This window comes from Anomaloglossus baeobatrachus, chromosome 12, assembly GCF_048569485.1.
Source record: "Anomaloglossus baeobatrachus isolate aAnoBae1 chromosome 12, aAnoBae1.hap1, whole genome shotgun sequence".
Lineage (NCBI taxonomy): Eukaryota > Metazoa > Chordata > Amphibia > Anura > Aromobatidae > Anomaloglossus > Anomaloglossus baeobatrachus.
Window position 1 is genome coordinate 118,695,417 of NC_134364.1, and position 21,787 is coordinate 118,717,203.

General features: G+C 48.3%; 1 long non-coding RNA gene across 1 annotated transcript; it reads right to left on the reverse strand.

Moving 5' to 3' along the window:
• Positions 1 to 17,878: 17,878 nt before the first annotated feature.
• On the reverse strand, positions 17,879 to 18,464 carry LOC142258622 (uncharacterized). Its single transcript, XR_012727824.1, has 4 exons — positions 18,375 to 18,464; positions 18,202 to 18,280; positions 18,026 to 18,112; positions 17,879 to 17,931 (listed from the first exon to the last, which is right to left on the reverse strand). It is a non-coding gene; the product is annotated as an uncharacterized LOC142258622 (long non-coding RNA).
• Positions 18,465 to 21,787: the final 3,323 nt, after the last annotated feature.

Genomic DNA, 21,787 nt, shown 5'->3' on the forward strand with positions numbered 1-21,787 from the left:
AGAGGGGAACACCTACCCTCCCAGCTCCGCTGACCTGCCCGGAGCCAGAGCCTGTTCCCTACGTGGCCGGGGAGTGCCGGCCGACGCAGCTCTTGGAAGCGACAACATCGCCTGCTATACCACCTCCGTTCCCGATAGAAGCCCAGAGTTCCGGGATGTATTGCGGCTGGTCCAGGGATGCTGCTTCCAGGGTGCCGACTGAGCCGTACGGACCTATGCAGCAGTGGTAGCAAGTTCCCGGCTACCCTAGTTATGTGTCCCCGTTGGGACCATTCTACAATTTTTTAAATTCTACAGTTTTAAAAAAAAAAAATGGACCACGGCCGTGAAATGGCAGGCCAACCCAAGAACTTTTGGGTTTTGTAAATAATTCCCGACCACCTTCATGTGACACCGACCCAGTCTCCGGAGAGGCAGATTGGAAGAAGGGCCTGTGGTAGAGTTGGCCGAGGCCCGTCACCATTGCAACTGGTTACCACCCTCCAGACCGTGGGGACCAGTAGCATGGACTGCTGGGTAAGGAACTTTTTACCCAGCCTGTGTGGGCGCTAACCGGACCCGTTCCTGGACTTGGGCAAAGGGGTGTCACGTGTCTTAGTGGTGGCACCAGGGGAAAGGTTGTCTGGAAGGCGGGGGCGAGCAGAAGGTGGCCCGGTCCATTAAGTTATGCAACGTTTAAGATCTGTGTCTCCCGTAAGGGAAGAAATTGTATAAATGTTAGTATACTTGTTACCCATGTTTTTATCTTTCAGTTCCAGTACAATAAATGTTGGTGGTCGGACAGCCTGTATTAAACCAAGGGGGAATATGATGCCCTGGCAAAACTAGGTAGTCACACACATAGGCCCCCGCATAACACCTTCCCTCACAGGGTTACACACAGCCGGCCTGAAACCCTAGTCACCCCCCCAGGGAAAGACTGGCACAGCAGTGGGCGGGACTAGGCGGATGGGGAACGCCCACCAGGGTCTGGAGAGCCCGGGCCGGGAAAAACAGTAGTTCAAGTTTAGAGCTCGAGTTGAGTGGAGTGAGGAGGTCAAGCTCGAGAGCAGAGGCGCCGGGGTTGGAGCCCTGGTGCATTGACTAGGTGGCAGACGGTGGCCCGTGTCTAGCAGGAGACGGGAAGACGGCAGCTGGAGATCCGAGGTGGACCAGGGCAGGGTTGGAGCCTGCCGGTACCGACACCGGAGAACCGACCCGGAAACTGTGCACACAGGGGGTACTTGGACCCTGAAGCCAGGACCGGAACCAATGGCCTAGCTAATTAACCAATTGAGGGCAGAATTATAGGTCCTGTCAAAACCTAAAGGGTACTTTACACGCTGTGATATCGGTATCAATAACGCTAGCGAGCTACCCGCCCCCGTCGGTTGTGCGACACGGGCAAATCGCTAACACCCGTCACGCATACTTACCGGCCTAGCGACGTCGCTGTGACCGGCAAACCGCCTCCTTTCTAAGGGGGCGGTTCGTTCGGCATCATAGCGACATCACTAAGCGGCCGCCTAATAGCAGAGGAAGGGCGGAGATGAGCGGGCCAAACATCCCGCCCATCTCCTTCCTTCCGCATTGCTGGCGGGATGCAGTTACGGTGAGTTTCCTCATTCCTGCGGTGTCACACATAGTGATGTGTGCTGCCGCAGGAACGACATACAACCTCGCTAGTGCCCAAACAACGATATTTGGTGTTTGAATGACCTCTTCAAAACCAATGATTTTTATCACTTTTGCGATCATTGAAGGTAGCTCGTACATGTCACACGCTGCGATGTCGCTAACTGCGCCGGATGTGCGTCACAAACACCGTGACCCCGACGATATATCGTTAGTGATGTTGCAGCGTGTAAAGCACCCTTCAGTCCCGAAAATTAGACAACCACCCACAGAGAGGGATAGGGAATCCGCCAGGGCCCAGTAGATCCCACAGGTCAGCGTCTGACGGGCATGGCTCCCAACAATAATACCAGGAGCGGACTCCCGCGTTCCACACCGGGAAGTCCACCACATCACAACACAGTGCAGAGGAAAGTGACACAGACCACCTGCCCAGGTGGGGGAGCAGAGTACATCCTGAACTTGTCTGATTTCTTTAACCGTGAGTAGGCTGAAACTCCCTGATCTGACCAGGCGCGCCAGCCCCTTCCGTCACCGTCCCCTGTACCAAGTCACCGGGTCCCGGGGCAACCATCCCTACCCACGGAGGGGTTAACAACCAGCTGCCATCCCATCACCCCGGGTGTCCCTTAACAGCAGCGGTGGTGCCGTATTTCACCGCGGCACACAAGTTCCTAAGTTTTTGTGCAAAAGGAAGTAGCTTGACCTTGTTTTCATGTCTGAGATATGAATTTTTGGCCCCAGTTCTTCCTTGAAATCACTCCTGGACAGATTTCTTCTAACATTAGATGGGTGTAGATGGTTGCAACTGGATGTTTCCAGTCCCGAGCTTATGCCATTCCTGCACTGCCACTACGTGTCATGCTAGGTACAGGGAAGTACCAAGAGAATGGCGATAGGGAAGGGAAACCCTGTGACTAGGGAAGGGGGAGATGGTGACCCCTGACCAAACCTACCGATGGCCCATGGCTTCTCTCACCACCCTAGACAGGTTCTGCACCAATTCGCCAAGTCAGATACCTGACGCTGGCTGATCCTAAAATAGGCCCAAGTTAGGGCATGGATGGGATGAGCACTTAGTCAAGCTGTAACGAACACACAGGGAGTACACACAGGGAAAAGTAAACCAATAACTTATCTCCAGGTGACTCAGGGAGAGGAACTGCAACAAAGTTTCTGGAGATGTATACAAGCCAACAGCTTGCACTGAAGACTTGTAAGGGTATTAGACTTATTCACCAGCACAGAGTAAGGGGGAATGAGGGTATTTAAAGACACAAAGGGAAGTGCTGAAGACTAAAAACTGAAAAGGTGAGGAAATCCAGTGTCCTAAATAGAAAGGGGTCACCCTCAAGTAGGAAAAAAGGGAAAGTAAGAGAGTAGCTTGTGTAACCAAACACTGCGACTGTTACAGGGGGACTGGCAGATCAGGATAAGGTGGTAAATATCCCAATCGCCAGTCGGGGCCCACCGTGCTCCAGATGACAAAGGAGCTGCTGGCAACCCGAAGGTTAGGCGGAGAATACAGAGCTGGGTGGCTCTGAGATAACCCAGGAGACCTGGGAAGCAGACACGTGTGTAGGGACACGTCAGACCGGATGACAATCCAGTTAGCGTTCCGGTGTACCTGTGGAGCTACACTGACCACGTGTGCAGGGAACACATCAGGGCGGGCGGTGACCAGGTAGCATTAACTGGAAGACCGTCGCACGTGTGTAGAATACATCAGACCGAGCGGTCCCCCAATTTGCGTTTCTGGTCACCTCTCAACTGGCCACGTGTGTGAAGGACACGTCAGGCCAGGTGGTCACACTGGTAGCGTTGACTGGGAAGCCGGAGAGGATAACAGGTGGTGCAGCAGCCACAGCCCAGTTGACTCCACTGGGCTGCACTAGCAGGACAAGACGGTAGAAGGTGGAAGCCCGGCGCCTGACCCCTGACCCTAGCGTGATGAGCCATGGGTGTCTTGGCGTGACAAGCACCGGATGCCTAACGCTACCTACCACTACCAATCTACACAGGCTGTTACCGCAATGGGCTTTACACATGGAGGTGTGCTCTAGCCAAGCAAATTTGAAGACTGCGTACCTCCATGTTGTCTCCAGTCCCTTTGATAACCTGGGTCCACCCCAAACCCAGGGTGGACCACAATGGCACCTCCAGGGTCCAATAGCGGAGTGCCACGTCATCAGGGACATCACCAGCGGCCTATCCGGAACCGCCACGTCACTGATGACCTCATGGCTGCCACGCCCTAAACACCTCACCAGTCATCATCTGACAACCAATGGTGAGGTGCGTGTCATAGGGGCGGGCCTCCGTAAGCCAGTCCGGAGTGGCCACATCATCAGGACACTTAATGTGTGTCGGCCTATCAGAGCCTGCCACCTCACGGACATGCCCAGTGAGGTCCTTACTGGACCTAGCCTCTGATGCATTAAGTGCCTGAGCATGCTCAGTAGCCCGAGCCGGCTCAGTAGGTACAACACAGTACTTAGACATGGCACGATGTCCAAGTACCTGTGCAAAGAGGCTTTTCGCACTAAGTGTGGGAGCATGCTCAGTCACCTGAACTAAAGACTCAGCCTCAGGAATGGCACAATCAGGCTGAGCATGCTCACTAGGCGAAACACTGGACTTTGGCTCTGGCTGGGGTAAATCGGCACGCACATTCGCACTAGCTGCATCTCCACACTTAGACGTGGAGGAGAAAGCAGCCAGCTAGACGACCCGAGGCACGGTCAAAGATGGCAGCTGGCGCCTAGGCGCAACTGGAACCGCAGCAGGCTGCTTGTGGCTATGGCGGCGCCGATTTGTAACAGCGACCTTCTATAGCTCAATACTGCAGGACTGTCTGTCATGCATGACACTATGTCTACAGTTCTCAATATTGCTAATTTCCTGGTGCTTCTTCAAAAAGAATTTGAACAGCATTTCTTGAAATCTCAATCACTTTGAATTCTTTGTTTTGGAGACACTTTGCTGATGCACTATAACTACCTGGTGTATTGTAGCTGTTCTATGGTGTATGAGCTGTGATATGAAACCATCTTCCACAACCTAACCTTTGTAGTAGAGTTTGTGTGTTGATCACCCAGTTTTAAGTTTCAAATTTCCCACCCAACAGTTTCTGTTTCCCTTAATGATGAAAATGATTATCACTCTCACTGGTATGCACTTTGTGAGAGAATACAATCCATTTTGTTTTAATAGAAACCATCTTATCCTATAACTGAATGATGTCATAGGGCTCTGCTAACACTGATAGGTGAGGAAGTTTCACATTTCTGCACACACCCCTGCAGCTCTTATTGGTGCATAGTTCAGAGGAGTTATTTCTTTGTTTGGGATACTATATAAACTGGTCACATGATGTAATAAAGCAGAAACTTTCAGTACACCACAAAGCCTGTGTGCTACAATGATTTCTCGAGCACTCACAAAATAAATCTTACTAATTGGAGTTCCAATGACATAGAAGGAGTGCATTTCGCTCACAATCTATAAAATCCCGCACTTTGTGCAAGTGTACCTACAAGAATTAATGCTGTTTTTAAGACAAAGGGAGGTTATCATCAAATATTAATTTTCTTTAACATTTGCATTTTTTTCAATCACTTTTCATTTTGTTAATTCATACAAAATTAAGTATTAAAAACGCTTTTCTTTCGAAAGAATTTTTACTTTGCTGCATTTTTTCCAAACTTTTACATTGTACATTTAGTACATTTCCTGTATAGTAAATTGTTTCTAAATTTCAATCCTGTTGAAACTTTATATTAAAATTAAGGATCTATTTAGCAAAGCTTTCTTGGGATCCCTTATTAACGGTTTCAATGTTGAAGAATTTAGAGCTATTAGTATTGCAATTATGCACTTCCACGAAATGTTCGTCTACTTTGCTTTTTAATATAGTAGATGGTGCGGCTCATATACTTCAATTTACAAGTGCATATAATAGCATGAACTACATGAGTATCATAATTAAAGATTTTATGTCAAAAGTATTCAGCTCAAAAGTACCAAACTGATTTCTTTTTACAAACTGTCCATTTTCTCCTTGAGCATCAGACGCTAATCATGTTTGACTTTTGTTTCTTTGCTACAAAGAAAAGACTTGGAAATTCAAACAGATAAGTATTAAATCTGAAGTGAGCTGGAAAAATGTAGAGGAACGTGTAGTGAATAAATCAGTTTCTAATTAAGTCATTTTACATTTGTAATGTATTTCGATGGCTGCTCTGATATTTTTAATCGGGCATAAAAATGAATACATAAAATTCTGGGTATTACCGTAAATAAGTGAGCAAAGCTCCTAAAATGGTTATGTGGCGCTGATGAGTACATCAGGGTGCCACAGGGTACTGCATCCTTACCATGGTTCCAGGTTCCTAAGAAATCGGTGTTACTACCATCAGCACCACAAATCCCAATCAACACCTCCCATCATGACCTGTCAGACACACCAGTGGGTTGGTCTAGCTGGAAAAGGGCCACCCACCTAGAGGTCAGGCAGACTGGTGGGAGGGAGGAAGTCAGTCGAGTGCCAGCTCTCAAAGTAAGAGGAGCTGGGGAGAGTGAGCTCCCGAGGAGCTAGACCGTGGTTGGGTCGCAGACGATGGTCCGGGACCAGAGGAGTCGGGGACTGGTGGCAGTGACATTGGAAAAGGGTGCGATGGACATAGTCTAGGAGGACTGTCGGCACCAGCAAGCCCAAAAGAAACTGACCGGCACCGAGCACGACGGGGTACAGGACCCTAGGTCAGAAGCCGATTAAACGTCCTGGCAATTAACCTGCAGAGAAAGTAGACCTTCAGGGACCTTCCCACAGAGCTCAGAGATTGGAGGAATCAGCACAACGTGGGGACAGGGTTTTCCAGCCAAAAAGCAGCTCAATGAAGTCCCAAATGCCAGCCTTCAAGAGCACAGCTACACTTCACATAGTGAGCGGGTACCTACCGGGGACCAGCTTCAAGCCACGGGGCCACAAACAGACAACTAAATTTTGCATGGAGGAAGGCTTCGGACTACCAAGTGACACCGGTGGGAGAGGATACTTGGACGGGCTCCCAGCAGTGACTGTGATACACAGAGAACTTGGTTTACTTGCAGTGTGTGTGTCTCCTTTATAATCCTCATCCAGCACCACGACTACCCACAGCGAGTACTCTGTTCCCCTGCACCCTGCTCTCCCAAATAACCACCAACACCCCTGAGCCCGGGGCCTTCCCTACCTGTGGAGGGACTAACATCAGGCTTCTTAACTCCATCTGCCCCGGTACTCCTTACAGCAGCGGTGGCAATCCCATTACTGCAACCCACAGGTGGCGTCACAAACTTATCCCCTGTAAATACCCCCTTTTCACGGATCAAAGTGTCCGCCAAGCCGGGTCCGGACCCCTCGAGCCACAACGATCCCAGATCCGAGCAGCCCAACACAGGGGAGGCACATTTACATTTTTTTTTCTATAGTTGTAAATAGTCCTAAAGGGGTTGCCCAGTCTTATGGTTAAAGACTGCTGTCACCCTATGTGACTGTTGACAGTTGAATGTTTACAGGGCGTTCAATGCACACTGTCAGGATTCTCTAGTGACACTGCTGGGATTGAGCGGTCATGTGGCGCCCCTGACCTGGTCAGGCACCACTGAGTACTGCACCCATGCTGGGACAGTGCTTCCAGGAAATTCCAAAGGCGAGAATGAGGTGTGTACACACAGACACATAGCAACCAGGTCTCCCACACCTTTAGAGGAGACCCTTGGGTAGCCTCTGGAAGAGGTTAAGGCTATGTGCGCACGTTGAGTAATTGCATGCAGTTCCGCTGTGATCTGCACCACAGCGTAACTGCATGCGTCCTGCGTCCCCTTCACAATCTATGGAGATTGTGAAGGAGACGTGCGCACGTGGCGTATTAGAGCGCAGCGCTTCGGCAGCTGCCGAAGCGCGCATTCTAAGAAGTGACATGTTACTTCTTTCATGCGCTCTGCATGAAGTCCCTGCTCTGTCTATGGGAGGGGCTGGGAGGGGCTACATGCAGTGCGCATGGAATAGGCTTTTGTTTCTGCAGCGATTTGAAGCGCACGTGTGCTGTTCAAATCGCTGCAGAAATTTCTGCAGGGCCAGTACGCAACGTGCGCACATAGCCTTACTTTCAATTCTCAGCAAGGGGTGTAGGGGAGGGGCTGGAAGCTAGGTTGCAGTGGCAGTCAGAATAGGAGGAGGAGCAAGCCAGTCTGGAGCAGTGTACAGAAGTTGCTGAAATAGGCAGACGTACAGCCACGCTAGTCAGACCCTGCACGTGTGGTATCCGTTAGCAGAGGAGTACAGTGACTAGAAAGTCAGTCTGAAAGACACCTGAAGTGAGGCAGTCGAGTACGGGGATTACTGGTGACTATACACGCACAGGGAACAGGTCCCTAGAGCTAGACATCGATTTACTGATCTGCTAAACCTGCCGGTGAGGGGACTAGAGGTTCCTCACCAAAGATACAGAATTCGAGCCTCAGCAGCAACAGGGGGACCCATAAGGAGATAGGGCCAGAAGCCATCTCACCTGGTCCATGCTGCCAGCAAACAGTCCAAAAAGGGGAGAAAAGGCAGTAGCGACTTCCCTGGATGAATCCCACGATACTGCAAGCAAGGGGTTATCCGAAACAAAAGGAGTGCTAGGAAGGCAAGCTAACGGCTAACCTCAGTTTGGCCTGAAGGAGTTCCTGGTTCCACCTGGTACAATCTCAGCATCGCCTGGGTATCTCACCAACCACCTAAAAGTGAGTAAACATGTTGAAAGACCCTTTGGACTGCGACTGAGTTATTCTGCGACCTGTTGTTCTACACACCTGAGCCCCTGGGGCAGGGCTGGATCCAGGTTTTTGTGGGCCCCGGGCGGAAGAGTCTCAGTGGGCCCCATCCACACGCAGACACGCACATACACAGATACATACACATACAGACATATGTACATACTGAGTCATATCCAGTGACATACAGAGATACACATCATACATGCATACAGACACATTCCCGCTAGTCTCCATCCAGCTCCTCTTGGGCTTGTGGCTGTGCTGCATGATGGCCATCACTAAGAGACATGGCCACGCACAGTGCACATTGACACTGCTGTATATACATCACAAGTGGGGCTGGGGACTACAATATATACATCACAGGAGGGGCAGGGGGGCATAGACATTACTGGAGGGCATAGATGTTACTGGAGTAGCAAACAGCTCTGGGGGTATACACATTACTGTGGTGGGTTGCATAGTGCTCTCGGGGGCTGCACTTACGACTCGGGGGGGCGCACAGCTGGCTATGGGGTGCCACACTCACAGCTCTGCTCCATACATACACACTCACACAGCTCTGCTACACAGATACACACACCCTGATAGCACTGTTGCACACATCTCTGCTGCATATGTACAGATACAAACACACTGCTGCACACATACACATCTCTGCTGTCCAAAGACTATATATATACACAGCTTTGCTGCACACACATCTCTGCTGCACTGCCCTAACAGCACATATTTACAAAGCTCTGCTGTCCAGAGTATATATCACACATCTCTACTGCACACATACACACAGCTCTGCTGCAGACACACAAAGCTCTGCTGCACCCAGACACGCACTCGGCTCTGCTGCACCCAGACACGCACTCGGCTCTGCTCCACACAGACACGTGTGTCGCCCTGGGCAAGCCAGGGGACACAGATCACACACCACCACACCCCACATCCCAGGTAGGCACACCTAAGCTGAACCAAAAATCCTTGTTGCCTTCCTCCAGGAGTCTGATGATGCACACCAGGGAGTGGGCCAGGCGGTTGGCTCCGCCCACCAAGGAGCTCACAGCTCTGGAGGCAGGAAGTGTCAGGCAGATGAGCCCAGGGTGAGCCTGTGTCAACAGCAGAGTAGCCCGGGTAGGGCTAGAGTAAACAACAGAGAAGTGAAAGTGAAGGAAAGAAAAGTGGAAAAGGAGGAAAGCAAGAAGTGGTGACAGAGCAGAGAGTGTGCAAGCCTGAGAGCCCAGCTTTGTGTAGGGCCAGAACAGCAAGGTCAGCGACGGCGGTGACTGTCTGGAGGGGGACCGTTTGGAAGTTCCTGGAAGGACCCCGTTGGCTGTGTGCCCGGTGGTCTGGAGCAGTGTTCCGAAAGACAGTCAGCACCAGGGCAGGGGCCTCTCGGACCCCGGCAAGGCTAGGAGTCGCCAAATTTGCCGAATCCGTCAGTGAAGGGGACGTAGATTCCCCCAACAACCAAGTCCCGATAGAAGGCAACAGCCCAACCCGTACAACAGAGGCACCGCCACCGCCAGGGCACCAGTCTCTGAGGGCCAGCGCCTGCGGGCAAAGTGTAGTGCTCCTCCGGCCCAGCTTGAAGCCGGGGAGCGGGTTACCGGTGGGGACCCATCGCAACCAACCGTACATACAGGTGCAAGGAAGAGGGACATCACCGTCACCTACCGGGAAAGCAAAGCAGCCGTCTGTGGGACCGTCCTACCAGCCGTTTGGTTTACCGTACAAACTGTGTCCACGTCTCAGGCTGAGTGAGTACCACAGTGCCGCAAGGCACAGCGCTGTCCCCGCGTCCCTGCGCCCACCAGGCCCTGCACCTCCCAAGCCATCACCGGGCCCCGGGATCACCAACCCCTACCCACGGAGGGGCAACACAACACCTGGCTGCTCCCCATCACCATCCCCGGGATCCCCGCATTGAGCAGCGGTGGTGCTACACATCACCACAACCGTGGGTGGCGTCACGGACATTATCCCAACACCCCAAACAACCCCCCTTTCACTCACGGGCGAGGAGTGCCGCTCGAGGAAGCCCCCGGGATCCGGCCTACGGCTCGAGCCACCACTGAGCAGCCGGACCCGAGCAGAAGGGGTGAGCGCGGTGTGCTGACACCCTCCTCCCCGCCCGCGACACACGCACTCGGCTCTGCTCCACACAGACACGCACTCGGCTCTGCTCCACACAGACACGCACTCGGCTCTGCTCCACACAGACACGCACTCTGCTCTGCTGCACCCAGACATGCACTCGGCTCTGCTCCACACAGACACGCACTCGGCTCTGCTCCACACAGACACGCACTCGGCTCTGCTCCACACAGACACGCACTCGGCTCTGCTCCACACAGACACGCACTCGGCTCTGCTCCACACAGACACGCACTCTGCTCTGCTGCACCCAGACATGCACTCGGCTCTGCACCACACAGACACGCACTCGGCTCTGCTCCACACAGACACGCACTCGGCTCTGCGCCACGCAGACACGCACTCAGCTCTGCTACACACAAACACGCACTCGGCTCTGCTACACACAGACACGCACTCGGCTCTGCGCCACACAGACACGCACTCGGCTCTGCGCCACAAAGACACGCACTCGGCTCTGCACCACACAGACAAGCACACGGCTCTGCGCCACCAAGGCACGCACTAGGCTCTGCTCCACCCAGACACACACACACACACAGTTGTAGTTATCTCTTTACAATGCAGGGGGTTGTAGCTTATGATGGGACATCTGAGAAATGTGCACACGTGGCTCTGGGGGGCCCGAACACACAGCCACACAGCTCTGGGGCCCCCACACACGCGACTATGGGGGGCCCGAACACACAGCCACACAGCTCTGGGGGCCAGGACATACCTCTCGGAGGGGGGGAAACCTATACAACTCACTGGGGTCCATAAAGTGGGGGGCGGGGACTCAGGGCACATACAGATCGGGTGGGGCGGAGGGGTGTAGAACATACCACTCAAAATTACTGGTGGAGAGGGGGCCCACACAGCGCCGGAGGGCAGTGCTGTGCTAGGGGTCGCTGACTTGCACTGCACCTCCTTTATCTGTGCTGTGGGACTGGAGCAGGACGTTGCGCCAAAGCTCCGCCCACACATGAAGTTCACACTAGGAGGATTCATCACCTTAAAGGGACAGCAGCCTCAGTTTCCTGCGCAAGACTGCAGTCCCCGACACTCGCGAGTGGGCCCCCCCGGCTGTCCAGGGCCCCGGTATTTGCCCGGGTTTGCCGTGTGCTGACGCCGGCCCCGCCCTGGGGCCAGCCTCACTCACGGGAGGCCACACCATTCGACTGCAGACTCCATCAGCCCCAGACGCTCGTTAAAACTGCAGTGGCTTTCACTCATAACCCTGACCGCAAACCGTGAGTGGCGTCACGACTCCCATGTAAATAAACCTGACATACCTGTTGTCAGCAGCAATCAAGTGGAGCCCCTGCGGCGTCCCAGAAGGCGGAGTGACGTCCCTGAGGCGAGCGCTACAGGTGGGCGACACAGTCACTTCACTGCATTATGCGATTTATATATATGTCGTCATGTGAAGACTATAAAATAGCAAATACCCAAGCACTCAAACGAAAAGAGGAGGAATTGTTTTTCATGCAAGTGTTTTATTGACAAACGGCAAAAATATGACAACTCAACAGTAGCAACCAACGTTTCAGTTGTGACACCTTTATCAAGGTTGTTGCTTTATGTAGGGAAGCTATGATGCACGGGTCTCCATGGACAACCGTCTGTGAAGTCAAGTAGAGAAGGTCTCCATGGACAACCATCGGTGAAGTCAAGTAGAGAAGGTCTCCATGGACAACCGTCGGTGAAGTCAAGTAGAGAAGGTCTCCATGGACAATCGTCGGTGAAGTCAAGTAGAGAGCATCACATTTTACAGAATCAAGAGTCAGAGTGATGAAGGTAGGCTGGGAGTACTAACTGGCTGCACTAACCACCGCTTTTACAGCTCATCTTGGTCATTCCTCTCCAGGCGCCAGACACTCCTGCTCTCTCCCAGCCTACCTTCATCACTCTGACTCTTGATTCTGCAAAATGTGATGCTCTCTACTTGACTTCACCGACGGTTGTCCATGGAGACCTTCTCTACTTGACTTCACCGACGGTTGTCCATGGAGACCTTCTCTACTTGACTTCACCGACGGTTGTCCATGGAGACCTTCTCTACTTGACTTCACCGACGGTTGTCCATGGAGACCTTCTCTACTTGACTTCACAGACGGTTGTCCATGGAGACCTTCTCTACTTGACTTCACAGACAGTTGTCCATGGAGACCCGTGCATCATAGCTTCCCTACATTAAGCAACAACCTTGATAAAGGTGTCACAACCGAAACGTTGGTTGCTACTGTTGGGTTTTCACATTTTTGCAGTTTGTCAATAAAACACTTGCATGAAAAACAATTCCTCCTCCTTTCCTTTGAGTGCTTGGGTATTTGCTATTTGACATTGATTTGTTTCCCCTTCAAGCACCTAGCCTATGGTGGTTTGAGCCAGACTTTATCTATATGTCATGTGAAGACTAGACCTGCTCTGCATATGAACTGAGAGAGGTTGAACACGTCTAGTCAGAATGTGACCGCCTGATCTCAGCAGCAACCTGACAGCATGTACATTTCTTTTCTATAGTTGTAAATAATCCTAAAGGATTTGCCCAGTCTTATGGTTAAAGACTGCTGTCACCCTATGTGACTGTTGACTTTTGAATGCTTACAGGGCGCACAATGCTCACTGTAAGGATTCTCTAGTGACGCTGCCGAGATCGGGCGGTCAGTTCACTGCAAGCATGCTGTTTACATATCTATGGTCACATGAAGACTATACCTGCTCTGCAAGTGAATTAAGAGAGACTAAACACATCTAGTCAGAATGTGAATGCATGGTTTCAGCAGCGAGATCAAAGAATCCTGATAGTGTGCAGTGTGCGATCTGTAAGGATTTAGAAGTGCTCAATGTCAAAGTGACTAAAGACCTTCAGCAGAAGACCGGACAACCCCTTTAAGAAGCAATGTAATTATCCATATATATTTTTGGCAACAATATCTCCCAACACGGTGGCTCAGTGGTTAGCACTGCAGTCTTGTGGTGGCCAGTGGTTAGCACTGAGTCTTGCAGCGCTGGGTTCAAATCCCACCAAGGACAATATCTGCAAGGAGTTTGTATGTTGTCCTTATGTCTGCGTGGGTTTCCTCCAGGTCCTCCAGTTTCCTCCCACACTCCAAAGACATACTGATAGGGAATTTAGATTGTGAGCCCCAATGGGGACAGAGTTGCCAATGTATGTAAAGTGCTGTGGAATTAATGAATAAATATTATTATTAATTATTATTATTATTATATTTAAGCACTGGTTTTCTACTGACTGTCTTGTTCTGTAACAAAGCGACATAACAGTTTTTCGGGTTACTATGGGGAGAGTACAAACACGACTATGGATCTTCACAGGGACAAGATCCCAACAAGTTAAACCAAAATCCTTGGTTCTGTTGCTATAAGTCTCCTTACACCGGCATGCCACTCTTCACAAGGAGAAAGACTCCTCCTTAGATCACCAGTCAGAGGCCTCTCATCTAGCAAAATCGAGTCTCCTGCTTTGCACTAATGAGTGGCAAACACACCGAAACACGTGTCTGCAATGAAAGTGTCTAGTTTGGCTTCTTATCTGAAGTCATATGGCAAGGCCCATTAATAGCGAGTGGTGCCATTAGGTTTTACCCTGAGAATGCAGAAGAGTGACAGGTACTAATCCGAACACTAACCGGTGCCATATTAATAGAAATGATGCCTTGCCGAGCATCGTACCTCGTTCTGCTGGAGCGCATGTGACCTTGCGTTGCAGCTTCATTAGGTAAGTTGTTTTTTGATAACGCATTGCTAGAACATATCTGAAACCCCATTAATAGTTATGAGTTGAAAAAAACCTGATTACAAAAAAAATAATAAAGGAAATATTGTAACAGTAGGGTAGGAAAATAGCACCTCTCACTTTATTATGCCCAAAAACAAAGAGGTTTCCTAAAGATCACTCAAATCCCTTATACATCTTCTGGATACAGAAATTACATCTTCAGATAAATAGTTAATAAGTGGAAAAAGCATAGAGAACAAGATTTTTCCCTGCATATTTAAAAATAAGAAAAAGCTGCCATAGCTCCATCTGCTCCTCCACCGCCATATAGTAAAACCCACACATATATTGTGCACATGTGGAATATAACTTAAAAAAATGGTGTAACATAAAACTACTGTACCTGACCCGCCCGGTTCTTGTACAGACTAGGAGGTCCCAGCTGCACAGTCCCTAAAGGCCCCTGCGCAGACTGAAATAACCCTAACTGGCGGACTTAGATGACCACTTGCGCTTTGCTTCCTAAGCGACTGTCAAGGATTCCACGTATCTACTAAAGAATTCGGGGGAAGGAGCAGAGTAAAAATAAGGTAAACTGAAAGTAATAATCTGCAATAATCTGCCGAATACTAGGCAGGCAGGCTGTAGTTCCAACCTGGGTCCACTTCAGAAATATCACCAGCGGAAAATGGAAGCCCGGGGAAGGTTTAAATAGTTATAAGGCAGACTGAATTACGGCATTGGAAACACTTGTTGACAGAAAGGCAATGAACACACAAACAAAGTGTTCAGAACCAGGACAGCACCTGACCCTCACTGTGGCTCAGAGGAGAGGCAAACGGACCACAGCACAGGAGACTGCCAGATCAAATGCCAGGCATACATGAGGGCAGACAAGCAAATATCTAGTCTGCACAACAAATAGGGGAAATACTTCCATTTGCTTTGGAATACACTGCATGAATCTTCAATAATAGGGATACATTAGATATAGATATGCCAGAATTCTACCATCTCTGCTGTGTCCAATATTTATTAATGTGTACACCGTGTTTTTGTCACAGTGGGGATAGAAGCTATACCGGCCGTATAGGACAACACAAAGGGAAGGGGAAAGGAATGCCCTATTGCTATAGAAAGGGGGAAGTGGTGACCCCTGACAACAACCTGCAGCTCACCCTCACTAGCCATATACAGGTCCCCACCTGTCACCAAGCAGGAATGACTCATCCTAGGCAAACCCTGATCTGGGCCCTAAATGAGGATGGAAGACATGAGATCTTCATCAACAACACTATCACTAAAGGAAGACACAAGGAAACAATACAGGGGAAACACAACTGCAATCACCAGAGCCCTGGTAGATAGCAAAAGACAACACTTATCTGAGCTGTGGCAACCACAGGAGTCTGGATCAACAGGAGATGACCACTGCAGACCACAGCCAGGAACAACTATAAACCGCACCTAAATCACCCCAGGGTGAGGTTTATAAAGGAAGTCAGAGGAAAAACTGAGGTCATAGAATCTGCAGCTGCAGAAACAAGGAACTGTCAGATAACAGCATGTGCTGCCAATCTCTGGCATTTGCTAACACGCTGCTACTGGATTGTCAGTCAGCCATGACACCTCCGTGATGGGCTGTGACAAATCCGTGACAACTACTGTCAAAACTTGCACTGAAGTGTAAGATTCAATGACTTTATTCCCAATGTATCTGCATTGACAGTTCGGTGTTATGCATCAATCAGGGGGATAGCTAGCTTGATGTGTGGGTGGGGTGGCTGGGTGGGGTTCTTCTTTTCAAGCATGTCATAAACCACAGGTTCAACATCAAAAAGTGATATTTGACCCTTATGGTGTTTTTACGACATTTCTTTCTGACACCAGCCACTAAGGAATATTCACAGGGAAGGTGTCCTTGTGGTACAAGATCCACCAGAGTCTGGAGCAACAGGAGATGACCACTGCAGATCACAGCAAGGAGCAAGCTATAAACCGCACCCAAGCCACCCCAGGGTGAGGTTTATAAAGGAAGTAAAAGGCTGGCAATTGAGAGGAAAAACGGACAGTTTCTCAGGGTCCTAGCATCTGCTGCTGCAGAAACAGAGAACTATCAGATAACAAGTGCCGAAAATCTCTGTGATTTTCTAACACTTGCTGCCACTAGATTGTCAGCCGGCCATGACATATCCGTGAAAGTTTTGGAGCAAAAAAATGCAACCTATACTGGATAGGGTTTCTGGATACACACTGGTTTTATCATCCAATATGAGCTACTGTGGTATATTTGGTGCAATTTGGGTTACTCTAGCTGGAGTCCAGGATTAGTACATTTTTCCAGTTTCCCTCAATGAAGAGACAGATAGAGACAAAAAGACAGAAACAGACAGACAGACGCAGACATTGAGGGAAAGAGATAGACAGAGAAAGAGACAGACAGGGAAAGAGACAGACAGAGACAGAAGGGAAAAAAAGACAGGACAGGAAAGAGACAGGCAGAGAAAGAGACACACACAGACAGAGACAGACAGGGAAAGAGATATACAGACAAAGTGATAGAGAGATAGATAGGGAAAGAGACAGACAGGGAAAGAGACAGACAGGGAAAGAGAGACAGAGAAAGAGAGATAGGGAAAGAGAAAGACAGGGAAAGAGGCATATCAATATAAAGTAAAGTCTGGCTCACTTATCAAAAAGTAGGTGCCTCCGAGGAAATATCGCAATACAGTAAAGAACAAATAACTCGGGCACACAAAAAGTTAAGAGTCTGAGGCAGAGTAGTACTTGAATTTCAGTTTGCTTGTTTATTGATGCAAAGGATCCAAAATGAAAATTCCTAACGTTTCGGCCTTCACATACAGGCCTTCGTCAGAGAAAGTCTATGATATAGATATACAGAAAGAAAAAAATTGAATTAGTTGTTATACAAACAGAGTAATGTACATACCAAATATGCTCAATATAGGAGTACATCATTAGGGGCAAAGAACACAAAACAATATCTACAAGCTTTTAATACTGATAATTAATCTATGATGAACAAGGAGAATCCACATAGTGTATCATAGTGATCTGTCTTTGAAAAAATGTCCTCTAGAGGAGGTAACGGAACAAATGACCGCTATACAGGAAAACCACCCTAAACAGAGTTGTCAGGAATAAATGAAACATACCTATATGATTGTAGAGAAAACGGTGTGTATACAATATACGAAATCTCCGTATAAAAGAAAAGGATACCTAGAAATAGAAGGTAGTCAAATATCCGGCTGGACAATGTAGAAAAAGATCTATACCAGAGAGTACAGTCAAAATATGAAAAATGGTAAATGACTAGGGAAGGATCATATGAGCTGCAAAGAGATAATGAAAAAAGAAGAAGGAAGAAGCAAGAAACAAGGGAGAAAAAAAGAAGAGAGAAAAAAAAGAAAAAGAAAAGAGAAGGGAGAAAAAGGACAAGAAACAAAGAAGTGTAAAAGACTAGAAGAAGAAATGGAAGAGGGGAAATGAGGAGCAGTGTACAGTTCTGAAGGTAAAGATAAGTAGGGGATACCTCTGTTGACATCAATGGTACAACTGATAGCAAACAAATGATGTAAGAGTCACGTTAGAGAAGTGGAGTCCACTGTAAGACACTATGAAAAGGGAAAATGACAAGCCATAATATCTGTAGTACATCGTATTATGGGGGAATGTATCCAAAGAATAAATAAATCAGTGTGTACCTACCCAGTTGCCGTACATATAGTGCAGAAAAAACTGCTGGTGTAGGGAGTGCCCTTATATTCAGAGGCAACACGTTTCAGGTATGATAACCTGTATAATCAATCAATGTGAACAATTGATCAGTGTGTTAGTATTACGTTACAAAAGAAAAAGTATGAACTTGAAAAATCGGCACATACCGGACGGTAGAAATATTATGTAGTAAGGCACGGTGTGTGCTCAACACCCTTAAGGTGTGGAAGAACCAAATGATATGGTCTGTAGATAAAGGAATATGTCAAAATAAGTATATGCCCCTATGAATGCAACTGCAATGAAATACAGCAGGGATATGACATGTCAAAGTACAAACCTTTATCTTGCTAGATAAGGCTAGGTATTAATGCATCAACATATGATGTTGTGGGGAAAATCAGTCGGACTCCTAAAGGAAAATATATACAGATCATAATGAGGATAGATATAAAGACTATACGCAGTCATAGCCAGAGGAGAAAGAGAAAGTAAACCGTCTGTACCTTGAGTGGATAAATCCTGTGTGGTGGCCGGTCCCCATGTGAATTCCTATGCTGCCTCTAGGAAGTGAGGAGTGCGCTTTTTAAAGGTGCCTAATGGCCCAGGTGTGCCAGCTCTAACAGGAAATCCTGCCTGTGAAACGCAGGGACAGCCCGCGGCACGCACGCCGCCCATGCGCGGAGGAACCCTCTGTGATCCTCGGCGCATGCGCGAGCGGCGGCCACAGCCGGTCCACGTGCGTGTGTGTTGGTAGGACCAGGACGCACATGCAGACATGGAAATGAGGGTGCTGGAGCGCAAACAGTGATCGTGGAACGCACGATCACCCATGCGCCGAAGGGCCAAGGGGCCGATCAGCGCATGCGCAAGCGGCGGCCACGGCATGTGAATGTTGAATAGGAGGAGTGGGCCGGGCGCGTGCGCAGACCGGCCGATAAGGCGGCCGAGACCGCGCATGCATGGGCACACAGACGTCCATGTGATCCAGGTGAATGGTGCCGACAGGATATTCAGTGCCGTGACGAGATCATGGAAAAACTACAGCGCCTGTGAAAAAAGACATAGGATAATTAGATAAATATAATGTACATAGTGCCACTGTAAAGAAATTTATAGGACACAATAGCAATGAAAAATAGGATTATAAATAAAGAAGAGTAAGAGGCTGCATTTGAAAGAATGGAACAGAAAAGAAAGGGAAAATAGAGCTGTATCTGAAAAAGGGTGAATTGTTTGAAAAGAAGAAAAAAAGGAAAAAAAAGGAAGAAAAATTAAAATTAAAAAAAGAATAAATAATAAAATAAAAGGAATGAAAGTAAGGCTAAAAATAAGAATAAACCATGTGAAAACAGAGGGCATATTGATTTAGTAAAAAATCTCATATTCCCGATTCAATCCCAAGGGTTCTAATGTCTGTAATGTAAAAATCCAATATGCCTCCCGTTCTTTCAGCTTCTGCACCCTATTGCCCCCCCTCCTGGGTTGAGGTACTTGTTCCAAAACTTGGTAGCGTAGCTGTGCTACCGTGTGACCTGCCTGTAGAAAGTGTGCGGGAATGGGTAGTAATGTCTGCTTACACCTAATGGTCGATTTGTGTTTACTTATTCGGTCTCGGATATGTTGGGTAGTCTCCCCAACATATCCGAGACCGCAGGGACACTTAATCAAGTATACAACATATGCTGAATCACAAGTGAAGAAGTTTTTTATATGAAAGATCTTACCGGTACGGGGGTGGGTGAAAGTACTCCCCTTTGTAACATTTGAACATTGAATACAATGTAAGCATGGATAAGTGCCAGTACGGGCTGTCTGTAGTGTCAATTGTAATGCCTGTTTCCGCTGGGAGCCAATATCTGCCCGCACTAAAGTGTCCTTCAGATTTTTTGGACGCTTGTTGCAAAAAAGAGGTCTGTTTTGAAACTCAGAAATGTTGGGATAAGCCTGGCCCAAAAGCGACCAGTGTTTCAGGATAACCCCCTTAACCTGCGCCTGAAAGGGATGATAGGTTGCGACAAAGGTGGCTCTAGGGCCTTGAACCGGACTTGATCGTCTAATAGTAGACTGTGGTGTCGCAACATTCTGTGGATATCCCCTGGCTATAAACTTAGCACTCATTTCCGCCCGACGTCTTTCTCGTATGTCGGGGTCTGACACAATGCGGTCCACCCTCTTAATTTGAGAAGATGGTAATGCCCACTTAATGTGACTAGGATGAGCACTGGTGTAGTGTAGCAAACTATTCCTGTCCGTGGATTTGGTGTAAAGATCAGTTGAAATAGTGCCATCAGGTGATTTCAAGACGAGTACGTCGAGAAAATTGATCTTATGTTGGTCTGAGTGTAAGGTAAACTTAAGATTGGGTAGACAGCTGTTCAAATCAGAAAAGAATGTACTCAAATCAGAAGGGTCACCATGCCAAACCATGAAAATGTCGTCTATATATCTGCGCCATATGACGACGTGTGCCGAGAACATAGGATGATAATAGACGAACGTTTCCTCGAAATGCGCCATAAAGATATTAGCATATGGTGGTGCTACATTTGATCCCATGGCGGTCCCCTGGATTTGCAAATAAAATTGATCTTGAAACAGAAAGAAATTATTATGTAACACTATTGTCAAAAGGTCAATGACCAACTTTTTTTGATGGGGGGATAGTCCACCATGCTTGTCCAAGAATAAATTAACAGCGTCAATACCCTGCTGATGATTAATGCTTGTGTAAAGACTTGTCACATCTTGAGTAACCAGAATGTCGTCACCGGAAATATTACTAGATGTCCTGAGAAAATGGAGGAAATCATTAGTATCCTTAATATATGATTGAATGGTTGGTACCATGGGGTTCAAAATCCTCTCAAGTGTAATCGCCAAAGGTGATAAGATGGAATCCGTGGAAGCTACAATGGGACGTCCAGGTGGTTGATTCAAGTTTTTGTGAATTTTGGGCAGAGTGTAAAATACTGGTGTAATGGGAAAATCTTTCATGAGGAATTCAGATAGTTTTTTATCAATGGTACCAAGTTGTATGTGTTCAGTAATAAGGTGTCTAATGAGATCCCTGATCCTTGATGTCGGATCATGTGGAATGGGCTTGTAAGTGGTGTAATCATCCAATTGCCCCTGTATCTCAGAGACATAGTAGGATTTGTCCATTACTACAATAGCACCGCCTTTATCGGCCGGTTTGATGACTAATTTCTGGTTACTCTTAAGTTCGGTTCAAGGCCCTAGAGCCACCTTTGTCGCAACCTATCATCCCTTTCAGGCGCAGGTTAAGGGGGTTATCCTGAAACACTGGTCGCTTTTGGGCCAGGCTTATCCCAACATTTCTGAGTTTCAAAACAGACCTCTTTTTTGCAACAAGCGTCCAAAAAATCTGAAGGACACTTTAGTGCGGGCAGATATTGGCTCCCAGCGGAAACAGGCATTACAATTGACACTACAGACAGCCCGTACTGGCACTTATCCATGCTTACATTGTATTCAATGTTCAAATGTTACAAAGGGGAGTACTTTCACCCACCCCCGTACCGGTAAGATCTTTCATATAAAAAACTTCTTCACTTGTGATTCAGCATATGTTGTATACTTGATTAAGTGTCCCTGCGGTCTCGGATATGTTGGGGAGACTACCCAACATATCCGAGACCGAATAAGTAAACACAAATCGACCATTAGGTGTAAGCAGACATTATTACCCATTCCCGCACACTTTCTACAGGCAGGTCACACGGTAGCACA